Consider the following 12,086-nt stretch of genomic DNA (forward strand, 5'->3'; position numbering starts at 1 on the left):
GACATTAACCCGCGGTGTGCAGCTCAAAAACCTGCACTGGGATCATGACAAAGGGCGACATCAAGGTGGAAGAACTAGCTCTATTATTTAAAGCGAATTCGGCCAAGGGCAAAAAAGAAACCCAATCATCCTGATCAGCAGATACAAAACATCTCAAATAGGACTCCAAAGTCTGGTTTGTTCTCTCCGTCTGCCCATTGGTCTGAGGGTGAAACGCAGAGGAGAAAGACAACTGAATTCCCAGCTGGAACAAAAGGCTTTCCAGAATCTGGAAACAAACTGAACTCCTCTGTCCGATACAATGTTCTCAGGAATCCCATGCAACCGAACCACCTGTTGTAAAAACAAGGGTACCAACTCTGAGGACGATGGCAACTTTGGGAGTGGTACAAGATGGACCATCTTAGAGAATCTATCACAAATCACCCAGATAACAGTCATTCTCTGAGAGACAGGAAGATCAGAAATAAAATCCATTGAAATATGGGTCCATGGCCTCTTAGGCACCGGCAAGGGCATCAACAACCCACTAGAGCGAGAACAGGGTTTAGACCGGGAACAAGTCCCACAGGACTGCACAAAATTCCTGACATCATGAGATAAGGCGAGCCACCAAAAAGACCGACTCACCAAATATCTGGTACCAAAAATACCTGGATGACCAGCCAATGCGGAGCAATGAACTTCAGACATCACTCTCTTCCTCCACTGGTCAGGTACATACAATTTTCCCATAGGACAACGCTCAGGTTTGTCCTCCTTGAATTCATCCAGAGCACGTCTCAAATCGGGCGAGATGGCAGAAAGGACTAACCCCTCACCTAGGATGGTAGTAGGCTTGGTCACAATAGGAGAATCAGCAAAGAAACTCCTAGAAAGGGCATCTGCCTTAACATTCTTAGTGCCTGGAAGAAAGGAGACCACAAAATCAAAACGCGTAAAAAACAAGGCCCACCTAGCCTGTCTAGGATTCAAGCGTTTGGCCGACTCAAGGTAAATCAAATTCATATGGTCAGTGAGGACCACAACTTGATGTCTAGCTCCCTCCAACCAATGTCTCCACTCCTCAAATGCCCATTTCATGGCTAACAATTCCCGATTCCCCACATCATAGCTGCGTTCAGATGGGGAGAACTTTCGGGAGAAGAAGGCACAGGGATTCATTTTAGACATCACCGGATCTTTTTGGGACAAAACAGCTCCTGCACGAATCTCTGAAGCGTCTACCTCCACCTGAAAAGGAAGTGAGACATCAGGTTGCCGCAAAACCAGAGCAGAAGTGAACCTCCGCTTCAGCTCCTGAAAGGCCGAAACAGCCTCTGAAGACCAATTCAGCACATCATTATACTCTGAGGGGGGATGCAGTATACTCTATCAAGGACCATGGGAGCAAATTTTACTATATGTACTATATGGGACCTGCATTATACAGTTACAAGGACTCTCTGCACCAATCATTCTCCCTCAGCCAGAGTAAGGGTAGGTGCATACGGTCAGTAAATGATGTGGGTTGGGTGCTGCGTACCTGTGCAGCATCCAGATGTTACAGCATAGTGGATGGGATTTCAAGAAATCCCATGCTTACTGTGCGTGCACCGATGCCCGCGGATCACCCAGAGATGGACATGTGGCGTGTCTCTCCAGTTCGCAGCATGTCTATTTATCTTGCGGAGACACAAGCCTCCGTAAGATAAATCTCACCCGTACAATGTATTGGACGCTGTGATTCCGCACAGTTCAATGGACACATTCAGAATCACCTGCATTCAATAGCTGGCAACACTTTGGACGTAGCGGACATGCGCTGCATACAAATCGCTGCCAATTACTGAACGTGTGCAGATACCCTAAAAATTCCAGGAAACAAGCGTTGAATGACTTCAATATTGTTGATCGGGCTCGTTTAGCGGCCTGAACTCAGCACAAGTAAATACAACAGAAATGTTTCTGAGTGATGGAGCGATATGTGAGCATTTGCAGACCCACTTTAAGCTTTTGCCAAGTGCCCCATTTTGTCTAAAACCGGCCCTGCATGGCGGATGCATCCCTCAAAGATCAACCCAACCCACCTCGTCAAGGAATCTCTGAAAAGGGACATCTCATTTGGTGTAAAGTTCATTAATAAAACCTAGTTGAAAAAATGATTTTTAGCCCCAAATACATGAATTTTAAGGAAAAAAATACCCATATCCCAACAGTTGAAAAGTGAAGGGTATATGTCAAAGACTGAAATAAAAAAAAGTTGAGAGTTAAAAAAAAATTGGGGGCAATAAATATTATAATATGATTACACAGACAATATTTGTCACAGTACGTACAGGTATAAATGTGAAACTATCACATTTTCTGCTTTTATTTTTAAGAAAGTTTTTTGCATTCAGGAAACTTTCTGATGTTCTATTCTCTTTAGATTTATTTGTGAGAATAATGACGATCTGCTGACAAAACCGTTCACTGGTGGTATTGATGATGATGGTAGTGATGCTCTCACTGGTGGTAATGATGATGATGGTAGTGATGAGCTCACTGGTGGTAATAATGATGATGGTAGTGATGATCTCACTGGTGGTAATGATGATGATGGTAGTGATGATCTCACTGGTGGTATTGATGATGGTCTTGATGATCTCACTGGTGGTATTGATGATGATGATAGTGATGCTCTCACTGGTAGTGATGATAATGGTAGTGATGAGCTCACTGGTGGTAATGATGATGATGGTAGTGATGATCTCACTGGTGGTATTGATGATGATAGTGATGATCTCACTGGTGGTAATGATGATATTGTTGATGTTGTCCATCTTGAACTGTCCTCCCACCTCTCCTCCTGCTCCCTCTTTGACCGCTGACAATCAGGCTTCCGACTGCATCACTCAACTGAAACTGCCCTAACTAAAGTCACCAACGACCTACTAACCGCCAAGAGCAAGCGACAATAGTCTGTCCTTCTCCTGGACCTGTCTTCTGCCTTCGACACTGTGGACCATTCCCTCCTGCTCCAGATTCTCTCATCTCTGGGCATCACAGGCTTGGCCCTATCCTGGATCTCATCATATCTAACAGACTGACCATTCTGTGTCTCCCTCTCCCACACCACCTCCTCACCTTGCCCCTTCTCTGTCAGTGTTCCTCAAGGCTCAGTTCTAGGACCCCTACTCTTCTCCATCTACACCTTTGGCCTGGGACAGCTCAAAGAATCCCACAGTTTGCAGTATCATCTCTATGCCGATGACACGCAGATCTACCTGTTATGAATGAGTCACCGTAGGAGGCAAAAACAGAAATACTAGCTAAGTCCAGAAAACCAGAGAAGTTGGCAGCTATCGGATTGCAGACCCCTGAACCTATCAACAACAACTAGCAGTAGCCGTGGGGGGTTGCTACGGTGCCCTAGACCCCTCGATCATAGCCGGAGAACTACATAGCCTAAAGACAGAAAGGGAAATCTAAACTGCCCCAGAGCAGACCCCAAAGCAATAGGCAGCCCCCAACATATAATGACGGTGAAGCAAGATGAAAAAACACTCACACAGATAGAAAGATAGGCTGAGCAAATGATGGGGCCCAAGCTAACTAGATAGGACAGGATAGAAAAGCTGCTGTCTGTAATCCGCCAAAACCCTATCAAAACAAGAGCCAACAGCTGATAGGGAAGAAAGCCCGGAAGATGTTAGGCTTCAAAAAGACTATATCAGCACTCAGGTATTTTCTGAAGACAGCGCAAAAAGGAATTCAGCTCACCCCAGCAGGGAATGGCAGAAATCAAGGAAAACAATGCAAAACAAAACCAAAACACAAATGCAAAAAGTAGCGCAGAAAACTTAGCTTTTGAGGAGCAGGAATCAGACTGGTCTCCTAGAATCCCTCAGAGAAATCACCAGCAAGGCAGAAGGGTGTCGGCTGCCTTATATCCAGTCAGTAATTCCCGTCACCCAGTCATCATCATCCTGCCCAGGTGCTTGGTAATCAGCCTCACTACCTTCCTTCACCAGAAGAGGGAGTTCATCAGACCTCAATGGTGAAGGGGAAAATGAACTCACAACATCTACCTATCTGGACCTGACCTCACCTCCTTACTGACCAAAATCCCACAATGTCTGTCCGCTATTTCAGCTTTCTTCTCTGCTCGCTTTCTAAAACTGAACATGGACAAAACAGAATTCATAATCTTTCCCCCATCTCACTCCACCCCTCCACCAGACTTATCCATCAATGTCAATGGTTGCTCACTTTCCCCAGTCCCGCATGCTCGGTGCCTCAGGGTGATCCTCGACTCTGCCCTCGCTTTCAAGCCACTTATCCAAACCCTAGCCTCCTGCCGTCTCAATCTCAAAAATATTTCCCGGATCCATGCATTCCTTGACCATGACACCACAAAAACACTAGTGCATGCCCTTATCATCTCCTGCCTTGACTACTCCAACCTCCTACTCTCTGGACTCCCCTCTAGCACTATGGCACCACTCCAATCCATCCTACATTCTGCTGCCCGACTAATCCACCTGTCTCCCCATTATTCCCCAGCCTCTCCCCTATGCCAAGCCCTTCATTGGCTTCCTATTGTCCAGAGGCTCCAGTTGAAAACCCTAACTATGATATACAAAGCCATCCACAACCTGTCTCCTCCAAACATCTGTGACATGGTCTCCCGGTACCTACCTGCATGCAACCCTCGATCCTCTCAAGATCTCCTTCTCTACTCTCCTCTTATCTCTTCTTCCAACAACAGCATACAAGACTTCTCTCGTGCTTCCCCCATACTCTGGAATTCCCTCCCCCTACACATCAGACTCTCGCCTACCATGGAAACCTTCAAAAAGAACCTGAAGACCCACCTCTTCCGACAAACCTATAACCTGCAGTTATCCGTAGTCTACTGATCCGCTGCATGACCAGCTCTACCCTCTCCTAGTGTATCCTCAACCAACCCTGTAGACTGTGAGCCCTTGCGAGCAGGGTCCTCTCTCCTTCTGTACTTATGTGTGTCTTGTACTGCTCATGTTTATTGTAATTGTCTATATTTGCCCCTTTTCACATGTAAAGCGCCATGGATAAATGGCGCTATAAAATTGTATAATAATAATAATAATGTTGTCTATAAATCTTGATTGTATTCTTTCTTCGTCTCTTTCAGCCTTCCACTGACTTTACCCAGTCCACTATTTCCTGTTTTCTGATATTGAAGGGACACTCTGTTGGTGAAAAACAGGAGAAGATAATGTAATTATTTCTTTGGGTGTAATGGAGGAGGCCAACTCAAAATTAGTAAGGCCTCATTCAGATGTTTTGGGGATTTTTTGTATGCAAAGAGAAAATTTTCATCCATTTTTGGTCAATGTGTCCGCTTTTCCCATCATCGTTTTTTCCTCTATCCAAAAAATAAGTTCTCCTACCCTTTAAGCAGTAAAAAAAAATATGCAGTTCATTTGCTTTTTTTTATAGACCCACATTATTGTACTTACCTGGGTCATCTCATCACTTATTATTTCTATCAGCTCATCTTCTTCATGAACCTTTGTTTTGTTACTGAAAATAGAAAATAGAGAAAATCTTTAATCTCCTTATCACGGGCAGGAATTATAGAAGGAAGCAATGTGCAGAATAATGCATTGTCCAACCCCAGGATATGCACCCTATTAAGAGCGGTTATAGGAAGTTTCACCCCCAGCAGTTCGCCCCCAGCAATTTGCCCCCAGCAGTTCGCCCTGGGTACATTTGGCCCCCAGCATTTGGCCCCCAGGATGTTTCGCCCCGTACATTTCGCCCCTAGCGTTTCGTCCCTGGATGTTTCACCTACAGCATTTTGTCCCTGGATGTGTCGCCATCTGATGTTTCGCCCCTAGCATGTTGACCCCTGATGTTTCACCCTCAGCTTTTGGTGTCAACATGCAGGGAACAAAACATCTAGGGCTGAACATACCTGAGGGTAAAATATACAGGACCCCAATTGCTGGGGATTCCTGTGGCTGCCTTTTCAGCAGCTCACCCAGTGTCTCTTCTGGCTGGCCTTAAAGAAGTATTATCACCCTAGAACACAAAAAACTGACATACTTACCTGTCACAGCTGCAGCTCCTAGGGTATTGGGCGAAATGTGCGGGGGTAAAAAGTGCGGGGTCGAAACATCCTGGGGACCAAATGCTGGGGGCGAAATGTGCGGGGGCGAACTGCTGGGGGCGAACTGCGGGGGGCGAACTGTTGGGGGCGAAACATCCAAATCCCATATAACACAGTCCACATAGTATACAGTTGTGGCCAAAAGTATTGACACCCCTGCAATTTTGTCAAATAATACTCAGTTTCTTCCTGAAAATGATTGCAATCACAAATTCTTTGGTATTATTATCTTCATTTAATTTGTCTTAAATGAAAAAACACAAAAGAGAATGAAGCAAAAAGCAAAACATTGATCATTTCACACAAAACTCCAATAATGGGCCAGACAAAAGTATTGGCACCCTCAGCCTAATACTTGGTTGCACAACCTTTAGCCAAAATAACTGCGACCAACCGCTTCCGGTAACCATCATTGAGTTTCTTACAATGCTCTACTGGAATTTTAGACCATTCTTCTTTGGCAAACTGCTCCAGGTCCCTGATATTAGAATGGTGCCTTCTCCAAACTGCCATTTTTAGATCTCTCCACAGGTGTTCTATGGGATTCAGGTCTGGACTCATTGCTGGCCACCTTAGAAGTCTCCAGTGCTTTCACTCAAACCATTTTCTAGTGCTTTTTGAAGTGTGTTTTGGGTCATTGTCTGCTGGAAGACCCATGACCTCTGAGGGAGACCCAGCTTTCTCACACTGGGCCCTACATTATGCTGCAAAATTTGTTGGTAGTCTTCAGACTTCATAATGCCATGCACACGGTCAAGCAGTCCAGTGCCAGAGGCAGCAAAGCAACACCAAAACATCAGGGAACCTCCACCATGTTTGACTGTAGGGACCATGTTTTTTTCTTTGAATGCCTCTTTTTTCTCCTGTAAACTCTATGCTGATGCCTTTGCCCAAAAAGCTTTACTTTTGTCTCAGCTGACCAGAGAACATTCTTCCAAAACGTTTTAGGCTTTTTCAGGTAAGTTTTGGCAAACTCCAGCTTGGCTTTTTTATGTCTCAGGGTAAGAAGTGGGGTCTTCCTGGGTCTCCTACCAAACAGTCCATTTTCATTCAGACGCCGATGGATAGTACGGGTTGACACTGTTGTACCCTTGGACTGCAGGGCAGCTTGAACTTGTTTGGATGTTAGTCGAGATTCTTTATCCAACATCCGCACAATCTTGCACTGAAATCTCTTGTCAATTTTTCTTTTCCGTCCACATCTAGGGAGGTTAGGCTCAGTGCCATGGGCTTTAAACTTCTTGATGACACTGCGCATGGTAGACACAGGAACATTCAGGTCTTTGGAGATGGACTTGTAGCCTTGAGATTGCTCATGCTTCCTCACAATTTGGTTTCTCAAGTCCTCAGACAGTTCTTTGGTCTTCTTTCTTTTCTCCATGCTCAATGTGGTACACGCAAGGATACAGGACAGAGGTTGAGTCAACTTTAATCCATGTCAACTGGCTGCAAGTGTGATTTAGTTATTGCCAACACCTGTTAGGTGCCACAGGTAAGTTACAGGTGCTGTTAATTACACAAATTAGAGAAGCATCACATGATTTTTCGAACAGTGCCAATACTTTTGTCTACCCTCTTTTTTATGTTTGGTGTGGAATTATATCCAATTTGGCTTTAGGACAATTCTTTTTGTGTTTTTTCATTTAAGACAAATTAAATGAAGATAACAATAACAAAGAATTTGTGTTTGCAATAATTTTCAGGAAGAAACTGAGTATTATCTGACAAAATTGCAGGGGTGTCAATACTTTTGGCCACAACTGTATAACACAGCCACATAGAATATAACACAGCCACATAGTAAATAACACAGTCCACATAGTATATAACACAACCACATAGAATATAACACAGCCCACATAGTATATAACACAGCCCACATAGAATATAATACAGCCCACATAATATCTAATACAGCTCACATAACATATAACACAGTCCACATAGTGTATAACACAGCCACATAGTATATAACACAGGCCACATAATATATAGCATAGCCTAAAAAGTATGTAACACAGCCACATAGTATATAACACAGCCACATAGTATATAACACAGTCACATAGTATATAACATAGGCCACATAGTATATAACACAGGCCACATAATATATAGCATAGCCTATAAAGTATGTAACACAGCCACATAGTATATAACACAGTCACATAGTATATAACACAGTCACATAGTATATAACACAGGCCACATAGTATATAACACAGGCCACATAGTATATAACACAGGCCACATAATATATAACATAGCCTATAAATTATGTATCACAGCCACATAGTATATAACACAGCCACATAGTATATAACACAGTCACATAGTATATAACACAGTCACATAGTATATAACACAGGCCACATAGTATATAACACTGCCACATAGTATATAACACAGCCCACATAGTATATAACACAGCCCACATAGTATATAACACAGCCCACATAATATATAACACAGCCCATATAGTATATCAGCCACATAATATATAACACAGCCAACATAGTATATAACACAGCCCACATAGTATATAACACAGCCCACATAGTATATAATACAGCCCACATAATATATAACATAGCCCACATAGTATATAAGGACCCACATAGTATATAACACAGCCACATAGTATATAACACAGCCCACATAGTATATAACACAACCACATAAAATATAACACAGCCCACATAGTATATAACACAGCCCACATAGAATATAATACAGCCCACATAATATATAATACAGCCCACATAATATATAACACAGTCCACATAGTGTATAACACAGCCACATAGTATATAACACAGGCCACATATTATATAACATAGCCTATAAAGTATATAACACAGCCACATAGTATATAACACAGTCCACATAGTATATAACACAGGCACATAGTATATAACACAGGCCACATAATATATAACATAGCCTAAAAAGTATGTAACACAGCCACATAGTATATAACACAGCCACATAGTATATAACACAGTCACATAGTATATAACACAGTCACATAGTATATAACACATGCCACATAATATATAACATAGCCTATAAAGTATGTAACACAGCCACATAGTGTATATAACACAGCCACATAGTATATAACACAGTCACATAGTATATAACACAGGCCACATAATATATAACATAGCCTATAAAGTATATAACACAGGCCACTTAGTATATAACACAGCCACATAGTAGACTTACAAAATTCACTCAAAAAGGATATGACAGGAGATGAATTGACGGCCCTCAACTGAGAGCTGGATACAGAATTTATAAAATGGGAAAAGGAGATTTGTGAAGCAAAAACCCAGAAGTTCCAGAGAGATATGAGTGATTATCAATCCGACTCCGTCTATCGATGGAATCGTAAACCCAAAAGACCTAGAAATTACTATCGAAAGAGATCTACATCAACCACTTCGGTTACTTCAAGTGATGGATCTGTAAGATCAACTTCCAAGTCTGTGGAGGCACGTCTTGGGGTCAATCGTGATTCCCAAACTAATAAGCCTAAGGGCACTGTGTCTTCCAAAAAAACAGAAAAGGTTAAGAATCAGATACCTCAGGTAATCAATCTCTCCACCCATAATCTCACTCCGGCTCAGATTGAGGTGCTATCAAAAGGTTTTACTTTTTCACCCACCAATCAATTTGATCTCTTTACAGCCATAAAGGATCTTTATTTATTCTCACGGAAATTGGTTTGCAAGAAGCTGTATGGTGGGGAAAGGCAGGAGCCCATCACCAACAGCCAGATGGAGGATGAAGCATTGGCAGTTTTGGAGGATTTACTAAGGGAACAGGAGGTTGGTCCCACAGGTAATTTTCCTTCATCTGTCTTGCCCCGCTCCACTAGGTTCCCCCCTTTGTCCCTCTGTCCATCAGTGGATATATTCACTAGGTTAGTTGTCGAAGATTTTAAAAAGATCTCCACTAGGAGGAGATCCGACAATCTGACCGCCAAACAACGTATAGCTTTGAATGAATTACGATCTTACCAAGACATAGTGATTAAATCAGCGGACAAAGGGGTGAACATAGTAATATGGCCTAGTGCCATGTATGAAAAGGAGGCCTTTAGACAGCTGAGGGATGGGAGAACTTACTCTAGACTAGATCATAATCCCGTGAAAGACTTCTCAGCCGGCCTGGCGGAAATCCTCTCTGTGGCGTTGGATAAGGGTATTATCCCCAAAAAAGTTCATGATGGGTTACTGACAAAATTTCCGAAAATCCCCACCATCTACTTCTTGCCTAAAATTCATAAAAATCCCTTAGATCCACCGGGACGCCCAATCGTGTCGGGGATTGGAGGGCTCTGTGAACCAGTTTGAAAATTTATCGATCATTACCTCAAACCTTTGGTAGAAGCACTGCCCTCCTTTGCCCGTGACACGATGGACGTCCTGGCTAGGATTGATGGGATGTTTCTTGAACCCGATATGCTACTTGTTACAGCTGATATAGAGTCTCTATACACGTGCATACGCCATCATGATGGTCTCGAAGCCTGTCGTTTCTTCTTGAGGGGCAGCAATTGGGATGGCCCTTCGTGTGATTTGATCTTGGAGCTGTTGGAGTATATTCTGACCCACAACTTTTTTATCTTTAAAGAAACATTTTATCTTCAGCGATGCGGCACTGCCATGGGTGCGGCCTGTGCGCCTTCTTTCGCTGGTCTATTCCTGGGTTTCTGGGAGAGGGAGATTTTCGGGGGGGAGGGCGCTCAGGCCGCGGACGGTGTGCAGTGCTGGCTTCGCTATATAGATGATGTGTTCATCATCTGGCAGGGGTCAGAACATCAGCTCCAATGTTTCATGGAAGAGTTGAATTTGAATAGGTTCAACATTAAAATGACTTATAATTGCAGCCAAGCGGAGGTGGACTTCCTCGACATCAAAATTGTTGTGGATTCCCACTTACATTTGCAGACAGATGTCTATAGGAAGCCCACTTCCGTCAATTCACTGCTGCATGCACGGTCTTGTCATCCTTATTCCACAATAAGGGCCATCCCAATTGGACAATTTCTGCGCATGCGGCGCATTTGCTCTTCTAACATTAGTTTTGAACGGCAGGCTGAGGATCTTAAAGAAAGATTCCTTGTAAGGGGTTATAGCCATCGGAGTATAAAAAGGGGCTATAACAGAGCGAAAAAATCAGTACGATCTACTCTTTTAAATCCTCCATCAAAGAAAAAAGAATCATGTGACACAGTAAGATTTGTTTCAACTTTTAATGGTGAGTGGAACACGATGAGACAATGTCTCGAGAAACACTGGGATATTCTACAATCTGAACCCAGTTTGAAAGGATCTGTGTCAAGGCGCCCAGTGATGACATATCGGAGGAGTCCTAATCTAGGAGACATACTAGCACATTCCCACTATGTTCCCCAAAGAAAGAACTTCTTTGATTCTCGTGGACCGCCACAGGGGTGTTTTCCCTGTGGACACTGTATCGCCTGTAGGAATGTCCTGCGGACTTCTTCGTTTCAGTCAGCGGACGGAACACGCACTTTCTCTATTCGCCAGTATATTACATGTAATACTACCTGTTCTGTCCCCACTTAATGGCGATTAAAGGTATGCAGACATGTAAATGAGAGAAGTTTCCTACCTTTGTGTATCCAATAAGCGAGGCAGACATGACCCTTAGCAGCTTCTCAGATAAGCATACACGCGTTATGATGAAGAACAATGTTGGTTTATTCCGTAGATAACGATCCAAACATTACATTGAGTCTCTTGCATGGAGCTTGTCTCTGGAGTCGCTACTTGCGGGTCAAAAGACTTTGCTTCCTCAGCTCATGAGGGAGAACAGTTCTCTCAGGTAAGATGTCTGCCGATGACTGAGCAAACAGGAAGAGAAGAGGCTGAAGAGAAGCCCCTCCCCATAGGCTGAACAAGGAAAGACCGAGGAACTAAATGGTCTGGCCAGT

This window comes from Dendrobates tinctorius, unplaced genomic scaffold, assembly GCF_039654945.1.
Source record: "Dendrobates tinctorius isolate UK_male_01 unplaced genomic scaffold, ASM3965494v1 ptg000159l, whole genome shotgun sequence".
NCBI classification, from domain to species: domain Eukaryota; kingdom Metazoa; phylum Chordata; class Amphibia; order Anura; family Dendrobatidae; genus Dendrobates; species Dendrobates tinctorius.